Here is a 20,193-nt window from a genome sequence, read left to right as displayed (position 1 = left end):
AGTTACCTAGTAGGGACTGTGACAACCTTTATCACTAGTTTGACTCCGATCCGGTTACACATTTAGCCAAACTGTGCCTGGCCTTATACTGGTGTGGTGAGACCCCACAAAAGTTATCTAGATCTTCTGCCCAAGAATAATTTCTGGACCATCTCATCTCATGGCACTTAGCCAGATCAGATGTTTAGATGATGAGGTCAAGAAAGTTAGCCAGCTTTGCATTAGCCAAGTTTTTGGTTTCAACAAATGGATGGATAAGGACGTTTAATGGTCTGATGAGAATAGAAATGGTTCTTTTTGTTGTCATGCTTTATAATGTCTTCCTTAACTCTAGCAGTTTGGTGTTTTTCACCAGACATGTTATTGTTTCATCCCACCCCCTCCCTTCTGCAAGGACAGTGGGCAAGGCTTAATCTCTATGCAGCAGAACTTGTAACTGTTGAATGAAAACCTTTATGGTTCAAGAAAAGTAAAATACCTAATAATATTCAGTCATCCTGGTGGTGTGTGGTCAGTGACCTTATCTTCTTTTTATTTACAATTTTATTTCTCTTTTGTTGTGGGTCTCTTTCTTCATTTATGGTCAGACTTGCCCTAAAATTTCACCTTATGGGATGTTTTCCTTTTGCACTTAAATCCGCTTTGTTTGGTTTGTTCTGATTGTTTTTTGTTTTTTTTTTTCAATCAAAGAGGATAATATTTATAGCTGGGAAAAGTATGACTTTTATACTGCCTTGTTTTAGAACTTAAATGACATGATCAGTCAAAAGCATATAGCTAGCAGTTGTGGCATAGGTGTGCACTCTGTGTGTTGAGGTGAGGGGGGAAGAGGTCCATGGTGTTCTCCATCAGCAGCCTCATAGAGGGAGGGGTGAAGCCTTGTTTAGCTATTCTAAATAGATCCGAACTCTACTTAGGAAAGATCAGCTAATCTATGCTGCAAACAATGAATATATTACCTTTACTGAAAATAGTTATGAAGTTTTCTAGCTTTGGTTAAGGTAGAGCATCAGCAACTTCCAGTGCATGCAGTTGGTTTCATTATGGGGCCAGGAAGGCAAAATTACGAAGCTGTATCACGCCTGGATTTGCTATCACAAGATGTGATGGAAAGAGAATTCTGAACATGCTGGAGCCCAGGATTTTGTGCTGACTGTCCTAATGGCGTCTATGACATGTTTGACAGCTGCAGGGAGAATGAAACTAATGTCTCATAAGCTAGTTCTCAAAGTGAGAAAGCTTTAGAATTGCATCTGCCTTCTTTTATTGGCTAGGATAAATGGAGTATCATGCATGCCAGCACAAGAGCTGCATGTGTGTTCCAGGAAGTGTTGCTGACAGTATAAAGCAAATTTTGTAAATAACTTGCATTCTCCAGACTAGGAAATTATCAGTCAACTCAATAATGGAGGAGAGGCATTACAAAACCAAGTCCAAGATTGTTCATTTGGCGCAGAAAATCCAGCTGTCATAGAACCATCAAAGTTAAAATGTTAAAACCTAACTTCCATGCCACTTAAAGTAGATGATGCAGGCTCTCAGTTGGTTTGGACATGCCATGATTATTTCTAACCTAGTATGGGAGGTTAGAAAGCCTCCCCCTCCAGGGGAAGGCTTTGGTTTCGTCTTCTAAAGAGAAGTGATTGTTTCTAACAAAGAACTATCATTCATTTAACAAGGATGTTGGAACAACAGCCTACAGAATAATGAAAGTAGTTTAATGAATGCAAACCTGATAAAAGACTGGCTGATGCTTGAGCTGGGAAAAGCTAACATTACTTATCCCTTAATAGCTACAGTGCTGTATGCTTGTATGCAAAATCTGATCAGTTTTTAATCTTTAAGCACAGTTATTGCTGTTTTTTTAAAATCTCAAGTCTGTTAATGAAAACAGCATGTATCCCTGACTTACTAGTCCCTGTTTGCTGCTGACTTTCCCTAGAAGAAGATGGGAGCACTTTGGTGATTGGTATTCTAGTTACGGTAAAATGGAAAAGAAACTTTTCTTTGCGGCAAACAGCTGTGGTAATTAACTACTCTGATCAAATGCAGCACATGTAGTAGTGAAAGTTGTTGATGGGATCTTTTTTTTCACACATGGAAGGATTGCTGTGATACTGCTGTAGCTTCTGCATCATTTGGGAAGGCCATCATACTGTTGGCAGCAGCCTTCTGTTTGAGAATTGTGCACTTTGAAAACAAGATGGAAATTCTCAGGATTTGTTGTCTATTAAAAAAAATACATGTTAGCACCTGTGCTCAAAACTTCTATCTTCAATTGGTTCTGAGTAATAAAGTCAGCTTTCAATTTTCTGAGTTTTGGAAAGAAACCATTTGGGTGTCCAGCATCACCGTCATGATTGTCAAGAAGGCTGGTCCAGGCAAAGCACCTGTGCAGGTACTGAAGTCAGGGAGCACTGTGAACCTGAGTCAATACTGTGAACCTGAGCCCACAATACTCCTATGTTAGGATGTGGTGCCTAGTGCTTTGAAACTTTAGCATAAGTGAACTAGGTCTACTGAAAAACACAACAATCAAATGTAATCCTAAAATTATAGGTTATCTCTAACATGAAAGGCCAAATGAGTAAAACAGCAGCATCTACTTCCCAGACCTCTTTTGCGTTATGCTGTGCCATATGACTAATTGCTTATATGCAAATGTATTGTGGTCTGGATATAACGTCAAGAAATTTTGCTAAACTCTTGTATCTGGGTGCCCATTGTGGAAGTGAGAACGTTTCTGTGGACACCAAACTAAGCAGATACTCTCTAAGCTTTATAGCTTGCTCAAAGAATTGCTTCTTGGTTTGCAATAGTTGAAGTTCCAAGGAACAGAGAGCGGTTTTGATATAAAGCTCTTCTGAGTTATCACTGTCGAAATTAGATGACACAAAACTGTAGTGGTGGTGTTTCTCATTCATGTAATATGAAATTTGCATATGAGAATCCATGTTTGTTATTAGTTGTTTTCCCTCCAAAACATCACCATCTCTGCTTTCATTTTTTGACTTTTCCAGCAGTCTTAAAGGAAGACAGAGGTTACTGATAGAGCTGGGATGGCTTAGTTTGGGACAGCTGGTATATTCATTGTTGTTCAGCTGCACAGATTTTTACTTGTTTCACAGCTTTCTACATTTTTCTGGTTTGTAGTGACACTTCAACATAAATCGTTTGCCAGTTTTGTATGTCATTAAATACCTCGTAATGTTGATCAGCTCAGACATCTTTGTGACAGTAAAATTGCCCTCATGAACCAAAAGCGTGTTTTGGGTTTTCCCTAAACTTGTGTGCTGTTTGAGCTTGGGGGAAGGGAGGCACACAGCTCTGTGTACAGGGAAGAAGAAATTGAATTCAGAGTTTTGAATATGTAGTCATACGTGATGGAAAATGCATCTAGACAGCGTAGCTTAAGGAACTTCACATATAGGTAGACACACACCACCACCTGCCCTGCCACGTTCATCATCTGGTGATAAAGTACATATGCCACTGATAGTTGTGGCTTGAGTAGATTGAAAATGAGATGGAAAAAAATCTAAGCTACGATTTTAGCATTTTCCATCAACATTGCTTAAGGAGCTGTTGTAACTCCCTGGTTCTAGCTGCTTGTTCCTAGCCTTTGCCATCCTGTTCGTTATCTTGGCACAGCAAGGAGCTGGATCAGAAAACTGATCTGAAAGGCGGGGAGAGGGGAGAGGCTGGTTCAATGGCTCACTGTACTGTGTTTTACAAACTGTTCTGCCAACACAGTAGAAGTGGCATAGGGTGGCAATCAGGGGCTGAGGAATATGGGTGTACGATAGAACAGAACAGAACTTTTGATGGTTTCGGTGAAGGACCATATTTTACAAGGACAGAGAAAATTGAAGAATTCTTTGTTTCCAAGAGTGTTGTGTATTTTTTGTGTGTTAATGTATTTTTTTGTGTGTTAAAGTTTTACTTTTTGTTTGGAGGGGGTTGTAGTCTGATCTCTCGTATTGAATTTGGAAACTAGTCTTATTTTGTTGGCTTTACAGAAAGCTATGTCTATGTAGAATATGAGAAAGATCTACAAATGTGTGGAAGTTGTGGTGTAATGTGAGGTGGTTCTTTCTCACACTGTCATTTAGTCTTACTGAATAAACACCCTTCTATTTTCAAGCCTTCTGTTGAAATGCTTTCTGCCTTAGGTCTATCTTCCTCTTCGTTTCCTTAGCTTCCTCTAATACAATGCAGAACATGGAGAAAACCACAGAGAACCAAACTAGATTTTTGTCTTTTCTTAAATTTGAGCATGTAGACGATCCTTCTTGTTTTCTTTTTCTTGGAGATGTCCCCAGTCCTCTAAAGGGTTCAGACTGGAGCAGGATTTTTTTTCAACCTCTTTAAGGAAGATATTCCAAGAAGTGCTGGCAAGACACTCTGTTGTAAAACCTTTCCTGATTGAGAGATGTGACTCTCCCTTGCTTGGATAAAAGTGGAAAGAAAGAGGAACCTGGACTGACTGAAACACTCAGCTTTTCTGAAGCTACTGTGGCAGTAAGGCATTGGCCAACAGGATTCTGAGAGTAAGAGGCTCTAAAGCTCATTACTCACTCTTCCTATCAGCCTTCATCATCTCTGCACAGTTTCAAAGTGAACCAGAGCTGTGTCATGCCAGCTGTGTCATGCCAGCAGTGTCAGCCCAGTTGCGTCTCAGTCAGTTGAGAAAGAACTCTGATGGCTAGTTTTGGGTCTCATGGTTTAGAATCTGGTACTCCGGTCGTAGGCTGAACACACTCCGACTGTAACAAAGGATCTCCACTGAACAAAGCAGAGGTGTCTAGGACTCCCCTAGTGAATTCAGTATTTCAAACATGCGTAAGCCTTCAAGTTAAAAAGACTGCTTGAAAGAATAAACCCAGAGTCCTGCCATGACAGGACTCCTATCTCAAATTCTGCTCTACATGATAAAAAGAATCGAGAAGGACTAAATTTGGATCTTGCTGTGAAGCAAAACATACGCAGCCGCAGGAAAAAGGATACGCACTGGATTATTCCTTTCTTTAACTACTCTGAGATGGAGAGTGAGAAAATCCATCAAAGCCTGATTGACAAACGCAATGAGAATAACAGCAAAGGAAGCAGTTTTCTGTCATTGTCATGTGAGGATTTTGTTAAAACTTGCTAAGCAGAATCTGTTTCTCTCTATTAGCATTTTGGAGAGACTATCCTACAGTCCATGAGAAAGCATAGCTTTCTCCAGTTCTGATGTACTTCTAGGGAGAAATATTTGGCAGGACAGGGTATATTGTCCCTGTCAAACTATTCAGTATTTAAAAAAAAAAAAAACCAGAACAACTTTGATAAGGCAATCGCCATAAAAGAGGAAAAGCATACTATTAATCTAATCTGAGGTAGAATCATTATCGAGTATCATTCTTCTTGGAATAAAAAAACTTCATGTTTGGGATGAAGGCTTCTTCCCAGTAAAACTGAAAGACTGCTAGGCATTATAATTATACTGTTCATTCAAAATAAGATTCTTTATCCCTCCATAAGATGAATGTGCTGATATAGAAAGAAGACCTATTGCCAAACTACCTCGTAAGCAGACTAAATTTTTTTTTTCCTTTTTTCAAGGCTTACCTGTGACTTACGCTATTGTAGCTATGCTTATGGTTATAACCACTTAATTTGTTGGACCAATACTAGCGTAGATAGTAATCCAGCATCTGTTAAAAGGTGGGGAAAAATTTAACTGTTCATCTAGGCTCAATGCCGGGAAAGAATTCTTGGATTCTGTGTTTATAGTCAACTCAATTTAATACCAGTTCATTGCCATTATGGTACCTTCAAGGTCTTGCCATTTGAGGAAAAATACTATGAGCATTTTAGGAGGTTGGCAGTATTGCTGGTTAACATGTTAATGTCGTCCTTTTGGATGGCTTCTTTTTGAAGTCGTTTTTTTGGATGGCAGCGTCACAGCTATAAAGCAGAGTGTTCAGTTAACAGTTTTCTCATAGATGGGCGTGGGGGGCATCTTTTAACACTATCCCAGCACGTTTAGTCTTGAATACTCACAGAAGACTTCACAGAGATTTCTTTTATTTCAAGGGAGAAAATAGAACTTATAGCAAACATTTGCCCTCTCAAAGCAAGTAGTTTTTTAAAAGTGTCCCTTCAAGGATCAATAGTTTCTTGTGCAGACAGTTTTCACTGGAGCAGTACAAGATTTTTAAAGAAGCTAGTAACGGCTTCCAAAGAAAATGGATTAGAAGGATTCTCAGGAGGCTCTCCAGTTCAACAGCTTCTGGTACTCTTTCCTCAGTGTTCTATTATTTAGAGAAAATCTTCCCCAAGAAGATCACATGATTACAAACAAATATGACCTGATTAATATTCACCTTTTGGGTACATAAATAGGATAATTTTATAATCACAAATGCAAACTTGGAGAGAGATGGTCACACATACAGAATCATCAGGAGAGTCTAGAGTAGCTCTGCAAAATGATAAGGAAACAGCTCAGCTATGTTATGTGCCAGCACATGAAGAAAGGTAATATATTGATGTCTTCACTCATTCAAAGAGAAATTTAGCCTTTGATTTTTGGGATAATGTGAAACTGCAGTACTTTCTTTACACGAAGCAAGCAAACAAGCATTGTGGCTTGCTGGTTCACCAGGCAAAAGTCAGCCTGCGGAGGAGCTATGTTCAGAATATTCCTTTTGATGTTAAAGGTTTCTGAGTAGAAACTTTCTGGAAATCAAGCTATTACAGCTAAACTTGTATCATCAAAATTTAAGACAGCTTTCCTTTGAGGCTGTTATACCATTTATCAGTGGAGGCATTCCTGAGTATAATTCATACTGTCTGCTTCTGGCATCTAACTCTGGGTGGCATTTAGGAAGCTTTGTAGAGAAGAAAAATGAAGTTCATTGTAGGTGATCACTTTGGCTGAGTGACTCTATGCAGATGCATTTTTCTCCATATAATTTTCTATGGATTTTGGGAAGGGAAGCAGCCTAAAATAGCTGTATAAATTCTTCACATACTTCCACATTTGCGATGATGGTGTTCCTGGATTGTTGCTTCATCAACTGCTTTTCTCCCTCCCACAATGGTAAAATTAAGGATGTTTTTTGTAGAGCTATTATGAGCTCTTCAGACTTCAGTTTGGAGAAGTCTTTTACAGACCAAGTATTAACCGCTACTTATAGTGCTGGCAGTATCTCTATAACCTGCCCATTGTTTTTTAGGTACAGGCTCAAAAACTTTTCCTGGATTGTTCTGGCAAAATCATTGCCAAATAATACATCGGTTAAGCTAAACTTGCAGCTTCATTTTTTTGGTGTTGCATACTACTGTGAATACTAGTTTGGTATTTTATGCAGACTGTCAATGCTTCATGAATTTGTAATGTCTTGTTTTCTTCATTTTTAAAGATTTGCAGTAGCAAGCAAAACAATGACCTCGTTGCTGGAAGAAGTGTGTTTTGCTTTTTTTTACTTACATCCTTTCCACTTGGGAATGCAACACTGGCATTGGAGGTGGCTCTAGACCTGTTCTTTTTGAGCAGGAGGCGGCATGTGTCATAGGAGGTTTGTATCTCTAGATATGTTTCTCTGGTTCACTAGGCTAGTATCTATGATCTTAACCAGTCAGTATCAACGAAACGTTGCTGGCTCATTTACGTCCATAAGCTCACTGCCAGCTACCATGCAGAGCTGATGGTGTTGAGTGGCTGCAGACTGGGACTTAGAGCTGTCTTTGAAAAGAATTCCACAGGGAAAAAAAGAAAAAGAAACCTATCATCCTAGAGGTGAAGTTTAAAGCCAGTAGTGTCTTTTAGAGTGTTTTTTTTGTGCATCCTTCATAATTGCAAGCATCATTGGGTTCATTAATGAAGAGCCTCTTAACTCAAGATATAAAAAATACTTCTGGAAATGTAAGTTGATCTCATTTGAGGCCTTCAGCTCCTTATTCTAAAAGCCAGAAGGCTTAATTTATCAGGTGGAACATCTCTGCAGTCTTCCTTTTTATTGTGTCCTCTAAGAAACCTAGACAGAGAGAACCTGCAGCCTACTACATTCAAGAGGACATTTTGCATATAACTTTTTTCAGCTTGCTTCTTCAAGGAACATTCTCTAGGATATTGAGGAAACACAAAGATGGAGTCTATGGAGTCTTTCTTGGTCATGGAGCAGAGATGCCCTCAGACTACAGATTTTAATTATTAATTTTTTTTTTTTGTTTAGAAGTCCACACTCCTTTGTAATATTAACAATAAGCTGTAATTCACAGAAAAATCAGATTCCTAGTACTATAGTGTTTTTCTACAGGTATAGCTATTGACATATGGTCATCCCACAACACAAAAGATAAATGCAAGCTATTTAGCAGCTAGAGCACCTTGTTCATAGAGACTGGTGATTGAAAGGTTAATACAAGTGACAACACCTTTGTAAGTAACCAGCTTGCTTTGAATAATTTTAATGATCTTCATGGTTTACTGATCACAGAAATCCAGTCTTCAAAGGGACCTGTGTCAATATGAGTTTGCAAGAAAAATGATTAACCAAAGGGAAGCTTTTTTAATAAAGAGATACTGCCAAAAATATGATTTATTGAACTTAATCATGCAGCTGGATGAAGCAATATGCCAGACTTCAGAAGTCCATGGCAGAAGTACCTCTATGCAAAAATTCTTTAGAGTAGTATCTAGATCAGAGACAGTGTTAGAATGTCAGCTGCAAGCATCCCATCAAACCCTCTCTTGTCAAATGGGTGAAAAAATAATGCATGCAACATATTTTCCATAGTTTGGATATCCATAGTTTGGTATCCATATCCATACCCTTATCAACACATTTGGGAGGGATACCTCGAGCTGGGGATGGGCAATCTAGCTATATCATCTTTTAAAGTCATGGTATTTCTTCTTCTCTAAAGATGCTTAAGAATGTTTTTGGGAAACAAGGCCATCTAATTGGTCTGGCCAGGCAATTCTACCTTCCCATACTGACGGTGTAACAGCAGTGGGTTTTATATATTCATAGAAAGGGAAGAACCAAGTCCTTGTTCTTGCAGAGAGCTGTTAGGTCTGGATTTTGAAGCAAGGTGGTATTCTCAGACTGGTATTTTCAGGGGCGAATGTCTCTAAAACATATCCTTTCTTGAAGAGTACAGTTCACATGTGCCTCTCAATACAGAAGATCCCGAAACAAAAGAAAGGTCGTAATAGTCTTAAAACTGGCCATGCAGTTTCTGTACACACAGACTTCTTGGTTCATTCTCAGTGTCTGTCTTGTTGATGTGGTCTGGTAGCGTATGCCCCAGAAGGTTCTACTGTAAGTCCTGAACTAGATTTAACTTAAGTAAAAATGGAAACCTCTTTTTCTGCAGTGTTTCCTTTGTCAGTCTGATACTGCTCTGAAATCTTACATGACTTTCATTTTTGATACTGACACAAAACTCTCTAGTTAACTCCTTTTTATGAAGGTTCATATTGCAAGGTGAGAAAGTGCAATAGCTGGATTGCTTGTAGATAATTTTTGGTTTTACTCTGTATCCGTGAGACATCTGTGTAATGTTAGTCAGGTTTGTCATCTCCTGTTTCCAATGCTTAACTAAGCACTTGCATTTTATTCTGATCAGCTTAAGGCTATGAAGAGCTGTTGCCTGAAGCACATGTATGATTCCACTTATTTAGTATTTCATAAAAATATAGCTATTTACAGTTCTCATCCCAAGAGGCTACACCTAATTATTAGAATTTTATCCTCTTGTCTCTTTCTTCCTCAATCCTTACTCAACCCAAAGGGAAATGTTATGACATACAGTTCACGTAACAGAACACTTACTACAGGACAATTAGGAATACTTCTTAATGCTTAAATGCTACTTAATAAGGTCAGGAGAGAGTTTATGAGAATAGGACTCTATGAACATTGACTGAACTATTTAAGGTGGCGCTGCATAGCAGCAGTGCTTATTCTGCTAGAGTTCTGTAAGACTCATTGCCTCTTTTAAATACTACTGCCATTTTGAAAGTGTGCAGAGTAACCGTATGGGTTACAGGATGCTGTTCTGTAAGGCATTGCTTGGTAGGAAGCCCCTGTAGATTAGATGACAATCTGTGTGGGCAGTCTCATAAGGAGCAGTTCCCTCATAGCAATATTATCCACAGAAATATGTTGATTGGATGGATTTTTGCAGTCTGTTTTCTTTTCCTGCCACTGTGGAATCTGCTGCTTGATGTTTGTGTATTAGTAGAGTCACTGAAGGTTGTTAAGATTGGTCCTTTTTTGGTAAGATGGAAGGAGAACGTGTACAGGCTCATGTGTGATGTTCTTTGACTGAGGGGATTGACTCTCATTATGGAGTATATGTATTTCCAGAGCAGAATAAATCTAGATAATATGCTAACTGCTCTGTGGTTTGAATTTTTTATTATTGTTGTGACTATGAAAGTCTCAACTTTCTGTTCTTGCTTACCTTAAGTGGAGAAACTAGAAATCAGAAAAGACAAGACAGTTGCTGAAACTGCGTAGGGTTTCTGTAGTGCTATGATGGCTGTTTCTTGCCATATGCAAATATTCTAAGATACTTTATCTGCAGAAGATACACATAGATATCTAGAAAAGCATAGGAGAAAAGAGGCTTTTCTCTCTTTTTGTGTTTTGCTACCTCTGATTTTTGATGGCTTAATGTGCAGACTTGGGGGAAAAACGTCTCTATGGGAGAGGATCACTAAAAGAGAATTGTATGGGCAGATTCCTGTTTCATAAAGATTTCCATAAAGAAAAAGCATTCACTGATCCCCGAAAAATATACTTGATTGCATTTCATAAAACACTTGTGAAAAGCTTAACTTTTTCATTTGGTATCTGATGTTATGCAATCAGTGCTTTATGGATCTGTGGAAAAGGAGAGGAATGAAATGGGGGTTATTAAAAGAGCGTTAGGTTCCAGTGAATATTCCCAAATGGCAAATGTCAAAATTGAGATGAAACTAAGAGATGTTGCTTAGCAACTGTGGTAGTCTCTCATGGCCACAGATGAATACAGTGAGTGTTTACAGCAGCAGTGCTGCTGTAAAGTGAGTCTGTCTGAAGAAGGATGTCTAAAGAAGATAGTTTTCCTTATGAAATTCAATAGCGATTTATTCCTTGTTCTGGTGAACCTTCAAACTACCTTTGTCAGGGATCGGAATCAGCAACCTGGCAATAAAACTGGTTTTGCAAATTGATGTTTTCCTAGTGGTAAACATCACTTTCTATCAAATATTTTGGTATTATATTTTGTATTTTAGTAGCAATAAGCTCTAGTATTTATGTTCCTTGATTTGTCTTCAGAATTTGAGGCAGGATTATACTGGATTAGTTGTGCATCGGCCATAGTAGCAGAACTGGGAGAAAAAAATATTTCATTATATCTGAGGATAAACTGCTTTCAGTATTTTTTTTTTTTGTATTGCGTCAGCCCTAATATTCTCCTTGACCCTTGTAACACTCCCTGCTGTATATTTATTCAACTGTATTGTGCATTCTTAAAGAAGTTCTGCAAACCCTACTGGCAGCAGCTTAATTTCTTCTTTCCTTCACTTAAAGATTTCCTAGTGCAAACATACTTCGAAATCTAACTGCTTCCTTATGCAACTTGTGAACTGTTTTGAACATCTTTCTGAAATGAAATTTTGCAGGTCGAAGATGAGTAAATGGGATGTGAAGGTTGAAACCTATGTATAAAAGCACAGTCTAAACTTGTGGAAATTTTAACAATGCTCATTTTAATCAACAAGTTTTGTAGATGTGAGGATCTGAATTGAAAATGCATTGCATTGTTTTGCACTTCGTGAAGTTTATCCTCATGTTTATGCTTGAATTCTTTGAATTAAAGAAAAAAAATAAATACCAAAAAAAGTGCTTTATTTTTGACAGGCACTTTAAAGTCTTAGTCAGTTGCTCAGTGTGTCCTAGTTTGGCCTTCTGAAAATAACCTTCCCCTTCTAGAACGGGGTCTTAAGGCCTTGCAGTGTACCTTGCCCTTAAAACAAAGACGTTCATAGTAGTGTTTATTTGACATCCTGTTTGTTTATGTTGTTATGTAGGGTATTCCTAAATAAAAACAAATTCTGAAGCATACCCCTCTCTTTTCGTTACTTCTGCTTCACTCTTAAAACCACTGTCTTTATCTATTTGCATCTAAAGTATGTCATGCAACTTGAAGAATTTTGTAAGATTCTGTTGAACTTCGTATTTCTTGCACTGTCTTCAAGTATATCTCTCTGTTTTTATCAGCAGCATTTGCTGAATTAATGGTTTGTCTCACCATGTCAGAAAGGTAGACAGTCAAGTCAAAAAATGGATTCAAGAAGATGGTGCAAAATGAAGCTCTAATCATGCTGGCTGACCAAAGAAATGGAAGTCAGTTACTTGGAATTCATTTCTCAGGTCTGATAGAAGTCTGTGGTTTATATCATATAAATCAGAAGTTATATTTTAGAAGCAGAGTTTTACTTCAGTTGTAGCAATTTTTTGCACATCTGACCAGAGATGCTAGACAGGCTGAATTTGTTTTTCCAGGAGGAAGGTGGCTAAAGATAAGTTCACTTCTCCTTATTTCAGTCTGATCTTCTACTGTTTGCATGCATTTTTCAGCTTCCATATGCAAGAATTATATTTAAAACCCTATGCAAATAAAACTGGATCCATCCTTTAGACTTTTCTAGACTTTTCTTATTGTAAACCATCTGATTGTATCTTCTCCAAGCATATATATCTATATAAATACAAAATATATAATATTTTATATACTTTATATATGTTTGTGTAGGTATAAAACATATTCAGAGGAGTGCCTTTGTGGTTTTTTTAATGGCTTAGCTTATTGGTGGAAGATTGGTTAGTTCCTCCACTCTGCAATTACTGCTGTCTTGCTGAAGTTGTAACACTCCTTCAGAAGACTGGTGGACTAGTCATTTATCCACCTTTAAAGGTCCTGTTTTAGAGGGGTTTTTCATGTTTGGCAGCTAATGCTGATCTTTTGGTCATAAAATCAGTCTTACATCTGAGTTCATAGAATAGCCCAGGTTGGAAGGAACCTCGGAAGGTCATCTGGTCCAGCCTTCCTTGGGAAAGGGAGCCTAGATGAGATTATCTATCACCCTGTCCAGTTGCCTCTTGAAAACTCCAGCGATGGGGATTTTACCACATCCCTGGGGAGCTTGTCCAATGAATCATTGTTCTCACTGTAAAATAAATAAATTAATCTTTCTTATAATGAGACAAAAGTTATTCCTCTCCATGATTCTTTACCCACCAACTGATTTTAGCCAAACTTTCAAAGTACAGAAACATCGAAGTTAGTTCCCACAAGCTTTCTGAGAATCGCTAGTTGGCTAGAAGTAGAAGGAATCTCAAGTTAGTATTCCTACTGAGGTAGAGGCAGTAAGAAAAAACAATAAACAGGCAGAAAAAATAAACATACACACAAAATCAGGAAGTATTTTCTATGTTTTTTTAATATTAAAAAAAACCAAACTGTGAAAATAGGAGATTGTTGCTTTGTGGATTTTCAAATTATCTTGAAGTTAAACTCTAGAAGTTATTTTAATCCTTAGACAGCAAATGCTGATAAGCTGCACAAGACGGTACATTTATTATTTGTATCATACTTCACTGTATAATAAAAAACCACAAATGATTACTTGTAAGCTGTCTTTAATACTTAGTGAAGAGGTTTAGATAAGCATAAACTCCAATTGTGTGGTATATGCCAAGCAGAACTAGTGTTTGGGCAGGGGTTATTCTGTTTATCTTCTTTCCTAATATGGTTTCTGGAGGTTTTCTTAAACTTTATTTTCAGGAAACAATAGCACTAGGGAAATCAGTTTTCTGTCTTTGTAGCAAAAATGATTGGGGGGAATGGGGGAAAATGCTTTAATGCTGTCAGTCTCTGCTAAAGATTAGACATTTTCTTTTGAGTTTTTGGGATAATCTGTGACCCCTTAAGGGGTTACTTCTCCCTGGTGGTCCTTGTCGCAAATGACTGTTCTCTTTGATTATCAAATGCAGACACATGAATTTTGCAAATCATGTTTTATGTAAGATGTAATTAGTTTTAGGCTAAGCCATTTCAAGCTTCAATAGTTATATTCCCTTAAGGATACTCTGGCACACTAGACATGGATTTTTCTCAGCAGTCTGACCTTTTTAGTTGATGCAGTACTCAACTTTGTGATGATGACACTTTGTGTTTGCTTGGGATAACTTAAGTAGACTCATCCACACCAATGGTGGGTTATAAATACACTCTTCCTTAATTAATTTTCCTGTTATATTTAAAATAAGTTACCAAGTCACTAAACTAATGGGTAATCCAAGTAGATGAGCAAGTAGAGAATTTCCACAGAAAATTTCTACAGCTCACGTGCATGTAACTTCATGTGACCTGGAAGACTTAAGAATGTTATAGAATAAAGTTCGTCATCCAATTTGAAGCACCAAAATAATTCATATGTTCTACCACAAATAATTTTTTTCTTTTAATAGATAATGAAATGCTTACAGATACTACAGGATGTTCACTGAAATGTTTTTAAAGGGATGGGATAGTATGGATTTTCATATTTTCTGTACTAATGGTATTGAATTCATAATACCGAGTATAATCAACATTTGTTATCTGTAATTGAGTACAAAAGTCTGGAAATACTGAAATAAAATTTCACGTTAGGAGCTTGGTATTGTCCATAGAATAGAGGCAAGTTTTGTCTCCCTAATACTCTATCCAAAAGCAGCGTGTGTTTCAGGGTCCTTCCACCACTGTATAACCTAGTACAGTCCAAAACCAGGAATTAAATTAGATCTATCATGGAATTTTCAGAGTTGGAAGGGACCTCTAGAGATCAGCTACTGCAACTCCCCTGCTAAGCAGGATTGCCTAGAGCACATTACTCAGGACTGCATCCAGTCCAGACAGGTCTTGAAAGTCTCCAGAGGAGGGGACTCCACAACCTCCCTGGGCAGCCTGTTCAGTGCTCCGTCACCATAAAGAAGTTTTTTCTCATATTTGATCGGAACTTCTTATGTTCCAGCTTGTGCCCATTACCCCTCGTCCTGTTACTGGGAACCACTGAAAAGAGTCTGGCTCCGTCCTCCTTAAACCCACCCTTTAGATACTTATAAACATTAATAAGGTCTCCCCTCAGCCTTCTCTTCTCCAGGCTAAAGACTCCCAGCTCTCTCAGCCTTTCCTCATACGGGAGATGCTCCAATCCCTCAGTCATCTTTGTTGCCCTACGCTGGACTCTCTCCAGTAATTCCCTGTCTCTCTTGAACTGGGGAGCCCAGAACTGGACACAATATTCCAGCTGTGACCTCACCAGGGCAGAGCAGAGGGGAAGAATGACCTCCCTTGACCTGCTGGCCACACTCTTCCCTATGCGGCCCAGAATTCTGTTGGCCTTCTTGGCAACAAGGGCAGATTGCTTTAATCTGCTTCTTTACAGTACTTTATTTTTTGAAGCCTGCAAGAAGTAACTATATATTATTAGATACGTAATTAATATTATTGCATCTGTTGCTTTTATGTCAGAGAGGTAGTTATGAACATTTAAAAATAATTAAGATGACCTACACTTGAAGACATCAAATATATTTTGTTGTGGGAACAGCTTCCTTGTCCTGTCCCTAAAAAGCTTGAATAAATAGGTGAAGCTGACTTCGTGGGACACCCATAGTGTTTTGTCAACCTCCGGAAGGTCTGCCTGTCCATTACAGCGAATGCTTGACTCCTACATCTACACTCAGAAAGCCCAAGGCTGTTCTGTTGCATGTTCTGGTGCAGCAACCCTGGTGTTCCAGGCACTGAGTTTAACAAAGCGCTGATCCTACTAAATATATATCTGGAGATTAAGCTCCCTGATCCAGCTGAGCGCTGTAGTTGTACTGGTCATGCAAGCTAGTACTGAAAGGCTGGTAATGGAACACACTAGTCTTGAAGGTGTTCTCTGTTCCCCCTGCTTACCCTGTCGTGGGCTCACTTAAAGCGTTAAAAGCAGCAGCATGGCATCAGGGCTGAGGCTTTTTTTACTTGCTGGGTCGGTTTGTATTTGCTGGGTTAAACTAAAAGGTTATCTTCATCACGGCTGAGGTCCCGGATCTGAGTTCACATGCAGCCTCACCAATGCTTGCATCATGTTCTCGCTTTATTTCATCCTTCGTACACAAACATGACCGTATACTGTGTAATGTAATATCAGCACACTTTATGTGGAGCAGATGCAATTTTGTTACTAATGTTCCTTCAAAAACACTTAGAGGAAGAATAAATTTTTAGGTTTTTTTTTTTTTTTAGAGAACCAAGTACAAAAGGATTTTCCCATCAACTGAGCAGTTACTTTCAGGACACTCCTCCAGTCGTCCTTTGCTTTTGTTCGAATATCTTTGTTTATTAGAGTATATAACTGAGTTGACATGAGGGTATTAGCGTTGGGTGTACGTCAGCACCTCAGAAATCAACAGGGCATGTTGTGCTTTGCTGCTTGTTTAAGGTGCTGCTGATGCAGATAAATACAACTGTGCCACTTACAACTAGTGTGACATTATTTCAAAATTTATACCTATTTGCATTGAATTTTAAAAGTGTGGCGAGAAGCTACTAATGAGAAAAGGGTCTCTTGTAACACTTACATGTTGCATTTGGTCCTAAAACAACTCAGGCAAATGGAGTATGTTGAGATCATAAGTCATCTGACTACGCAGCAAGTATGGTGAGAAAAGGGGGGTATGTTGAAGGTTCTAGAAAGGAAGAATATAGCAAGAATCAATACCTTTTCAGTTTACTTTTTGTCATCAAACCCCCTTTCAAAACTAGTTCTGTTGTTCTTAATGTTTATTTCCATGATTAGAACTATGTAAAGAAACCATCTTGTGTTTTCCACTTTCTGCTTCCTGTTCCTTGGTCAGTTTAGCAAAGAATTAATTTACGCCTGGCAGTCTGTGTCTGCAGAGCTTGTTCTAAGCATGCTTAAGTTGAAGAATCATCTACGCTATGGTTGCTTATGTGTTTGATTATGAAACGTTTAAAGTGCAGTTTGGGTAATACCTCGGGTAATTTTTCTTACAAGTCTTTACAAGTTTGAGATACGTGACAAATCTTTGCCTAGCAGCAAATACAGAAAAATAATTGTCTGCCCATTGACCCAAGAGAATTTAATCTGCTGCTGTACACTTTTACTAGGATAAATCTTATTCTATTGTATGCTTGGTATAATAAGAAATTGACTGCCATGGAAATGTATCAGAGAATGACTGCTTGTTGCTGTAAAAATGTGAATTACCTGCATTATCTAGGGTTCTTAGCATATTAATACACTGGGTTACCAGCACTGAAAACACACTCTTTGATTTTTCTCTTGCATTGAGTAATGAATAGACTATTAGGTTGGTAAGTTTGTTTTTTCAGTTCCCATCCTTCCCCAACATTAGTTTCTTTTGGAAAGCATAAAGCCTCTGATTAATAAATAACTTGTCTTTTGGGCAGTGGGGCACAGTTGCTAGTAAAATTTATTTAGCTAACTAACATCTATGGAGTAAGCTACCTTTCCTTAAAGGAGGATGCTTGTGACAAATAGTTCTAATGGTAGGTGTAAGTAATAAAGTTTTGGTAAATTGTAACTTTTACAAGAAATTCTTGTGGTTTTTGATTTGTTTAATTGTTCTTTTCTTCCTGTTATTTTGAAGTTTTCTTCCATTCAAGTTTTTGTGGTCCTTCATTTTAACCTTCAAAAGTTAACTTTTGTGATTCTGTTTTGTAGAGTCATTCAAAAGCATCAACTGTTGTCAGTGGTCACTCTGTGACTATCTGCATTGGCCACCTTTTTTCCTTTTCTCCTTATTTAATTGCGACAGCCTTCTAAAAAATACATTTTTACATAGCAGAGATGCTTATGTACACCTTAGGTATCAGATAGTGCCTTTTAGGTTGCCGAAGACCTGGATTAGGCAGGCATACATGTCCCGTGTGCATTGGGTGCTGTTCTCATGATGTTGGCTTTACACAGGTTCCATGACACGGAAATCTGAGGGCACATGTGGTGGATAGAAAAGTGTGGAAACTTCTTTATTTCCTTCTGCTGCAGTTGGAAGAGTTTATGCCATCAGTTCAGTAGTACTGAAAATCAAACTTGTGTAGATGGTACTCACTTTGTAGGTTGAAAATGGTAAGAAGCTGTACGTTGCTGAAGATTTTCATAATAGAACATGTATTTACATAATCGTTTTAAAATTGCATACTTTACTTACCCCGCTTTGCGTTTAGTTTTTATTCTCAAGATGCGTATCTATTTATGGAGTTTATTTTACAGATTCAGCCCGCTCACCTTTGAAATCCCTCACTGTCTTTAGTTTGTGCACGAATTTTGTACGGGCGTGTCTGTGGTGAGGTGTGACTTACCCCAAGGGGTGACTCAGGAGCCAAAAATAAGTCTTTAACTTCAGGTGTCAGAGTCCCCATTTAATGAGGACTGGTGACATCTGTTGCGGATGTTGTGGATGACTCAGTTTTCATGTCATCTAAGTGACATGGGATATTAAGTATTCAATGCTGAGAGGGTTTCTGTTCCTGCTTGCTTAGAAATGAAGGTGAGAAAGAGGCTGATGTGCAGACTTAAAATAGTTTGTGTTCTGATCTTTGAAAAGCGGATGACTTCAGAAATTGTTTTCCTTCTCCTTAAAAACAAAAAAAAAAAACCCCAAACAAACAAACTCCAAAACACAGAGAAAGCTGGTAGCGTTAAGCGTGCCGTACCCCCCCGTAACGCCTCTGCTTTTGGCGCGTCACTCGAAGATCGGGTGTCCCCGCGTCCCTCGTGTTTGCAGAGCGGCGGTTCCGCCGTTGGCGGCTGCACGCTTCGGAAGGCGGCGGGCGCGCACGGCCTCTTCTCATACGCGCACCACGTCACTGTCGGGGCGGCGCTCTGTCGCGCCGCGTCTGGGTGACGTGCCCGGTCTATTTTTAGCCGGTTGCCGGGCAGATTTGCGCAGGCCGCCTGGGGTGGCTCCGCATCGCCGTTGCGGATTGGTTTATGCCAAGCAAGTCCCGCAGCCAATCCCGAGCGTGCATGCAAATTAGCCGCAGTCCCCGCCCATCGGTCAGGGGAGGTTTGGCTTTGCCGGGCCGGGGGCTGGCGAGGTGGCTGCGGGGCCTCCCACGGTTCTCGCCCGCCGGCACCCACAGGCAGGGAAGTCGTCATTTCACGTGGGAAATAGGCAAATACCCTTCCCGTGTCCCTGAAATCTAAAGATTATGAGAAGTCCCTACCAGGCTTCGGTTAGATGAAGTCTGATGTCACCAAGTTGCAACTGTTTAAAAGCCGAGGTTACATCACTACGGTTAGTTGCATAGGTAATAACATGAACTAGTTTAGAAAATGCTTTACATACAGAACGTTGAGGGTAAATATAGAATTTTTTTTCATTAGAATAGCGTTACTGTGCATTTTATCTAACAGAATACTTGTAAAGAGATCTGCCTTAAAGGGATGCAGTTCTGCAGACACCAATGATACCTTCTTACAGCTGTAGCCTGTTGAAATTTCACCTATAAAAGGAAAAAAATACCGTCTTTTATAATGCATAGAAAAGCCTAAACATGAACAGAGTATCTGGTTTTGGTCTGTTTTTTTTTTTTTTTTAAGGATTTTTGTCACAGAGTTTCTCGCATTTTTTGGTCTGCGTGTACATGAACAATAAATTCACATTGCTCAGGTTTTAAGTTTGAAATATCAGATGTTTGAATAATTTTTAGTTGTAGACGTGTTCTGGCAGTTGGTGCCCACTTTTATGGAATTATTAGCTCCTCATATTTAAGGACAATGGAAACTGCTCATCCTGTGCCAAAGATGGAACTGCAGTTTAAATTTAAAAGTGTATACAATAAAAATATTCCTCAAATGTATCTTAAAATGGAAAAATTCAACTTTTATATAAACCTTTAGGAAATCCATTTTTTACAGAAAGAAACATACTTAGTGCTTTAGCTTGTGCTAAAAAATCAATCTGTAAGAACGATGAATTTTGCTGTTACAGATATTTCAAATGGTGGTACTTGCTTAGTGTTTGGAGATCTCACAGCTGAACTGAAAGCTGTGTTTTGAGTTGTTGATGAAAGTTGAAATCTCTGACACTGGTGGGAAGTAAGAAAACACAGCATCTACCACTG

General features: G+C 38.7%; 1 protein-coding gene and 1 long non-coding RNA gene across 6 annotated transcripts in view; one reads left to right on the top strand and one right to left on the bottom strand.

The window, feature by feature from the left end:
* The window catches only part of ATF7IP (activating transcription factor 7 interacting protein), a 101,594-nt gene that overhangs the window by 21,787 nt on the left and 59,614 nt on the right, over positions 1-20,193 (top strand). The gene's annotated exons all lie outside the window — the stretch shown is intronic.
* LOC128908646 (uncharacterized) lies at positions 12,879-19,110 on the bottom strand. The gene is made up of 3 exons (XR_008466037.1): positions 18,427-19,110; positions 16,662-16,769; positions 12,879-13,216 (listed from the first exon to the last, which is right to left on the bottom strand). It is a non-coding gene; the product is annotated as an uncharacterized LOC128908646 (long non-coding RNA).

This window comes from Rissa tridactyla, chromosome 1, assembly GCF_028500815.1.
Source record: "Rissa tridactyla isolate bRisTri1 chromosome 1, bRisTri1.patW.cur.20221130, whole genome shotgun sequence".
NCBI lineage: Eukaryota > Metazoa > Chordata > Aves > Charadriiformes > Laridae > Rissa > Rissa tridactyla.
This window is presented reverse-complemented; position numbering and strand designations above follow the sequence as displayed.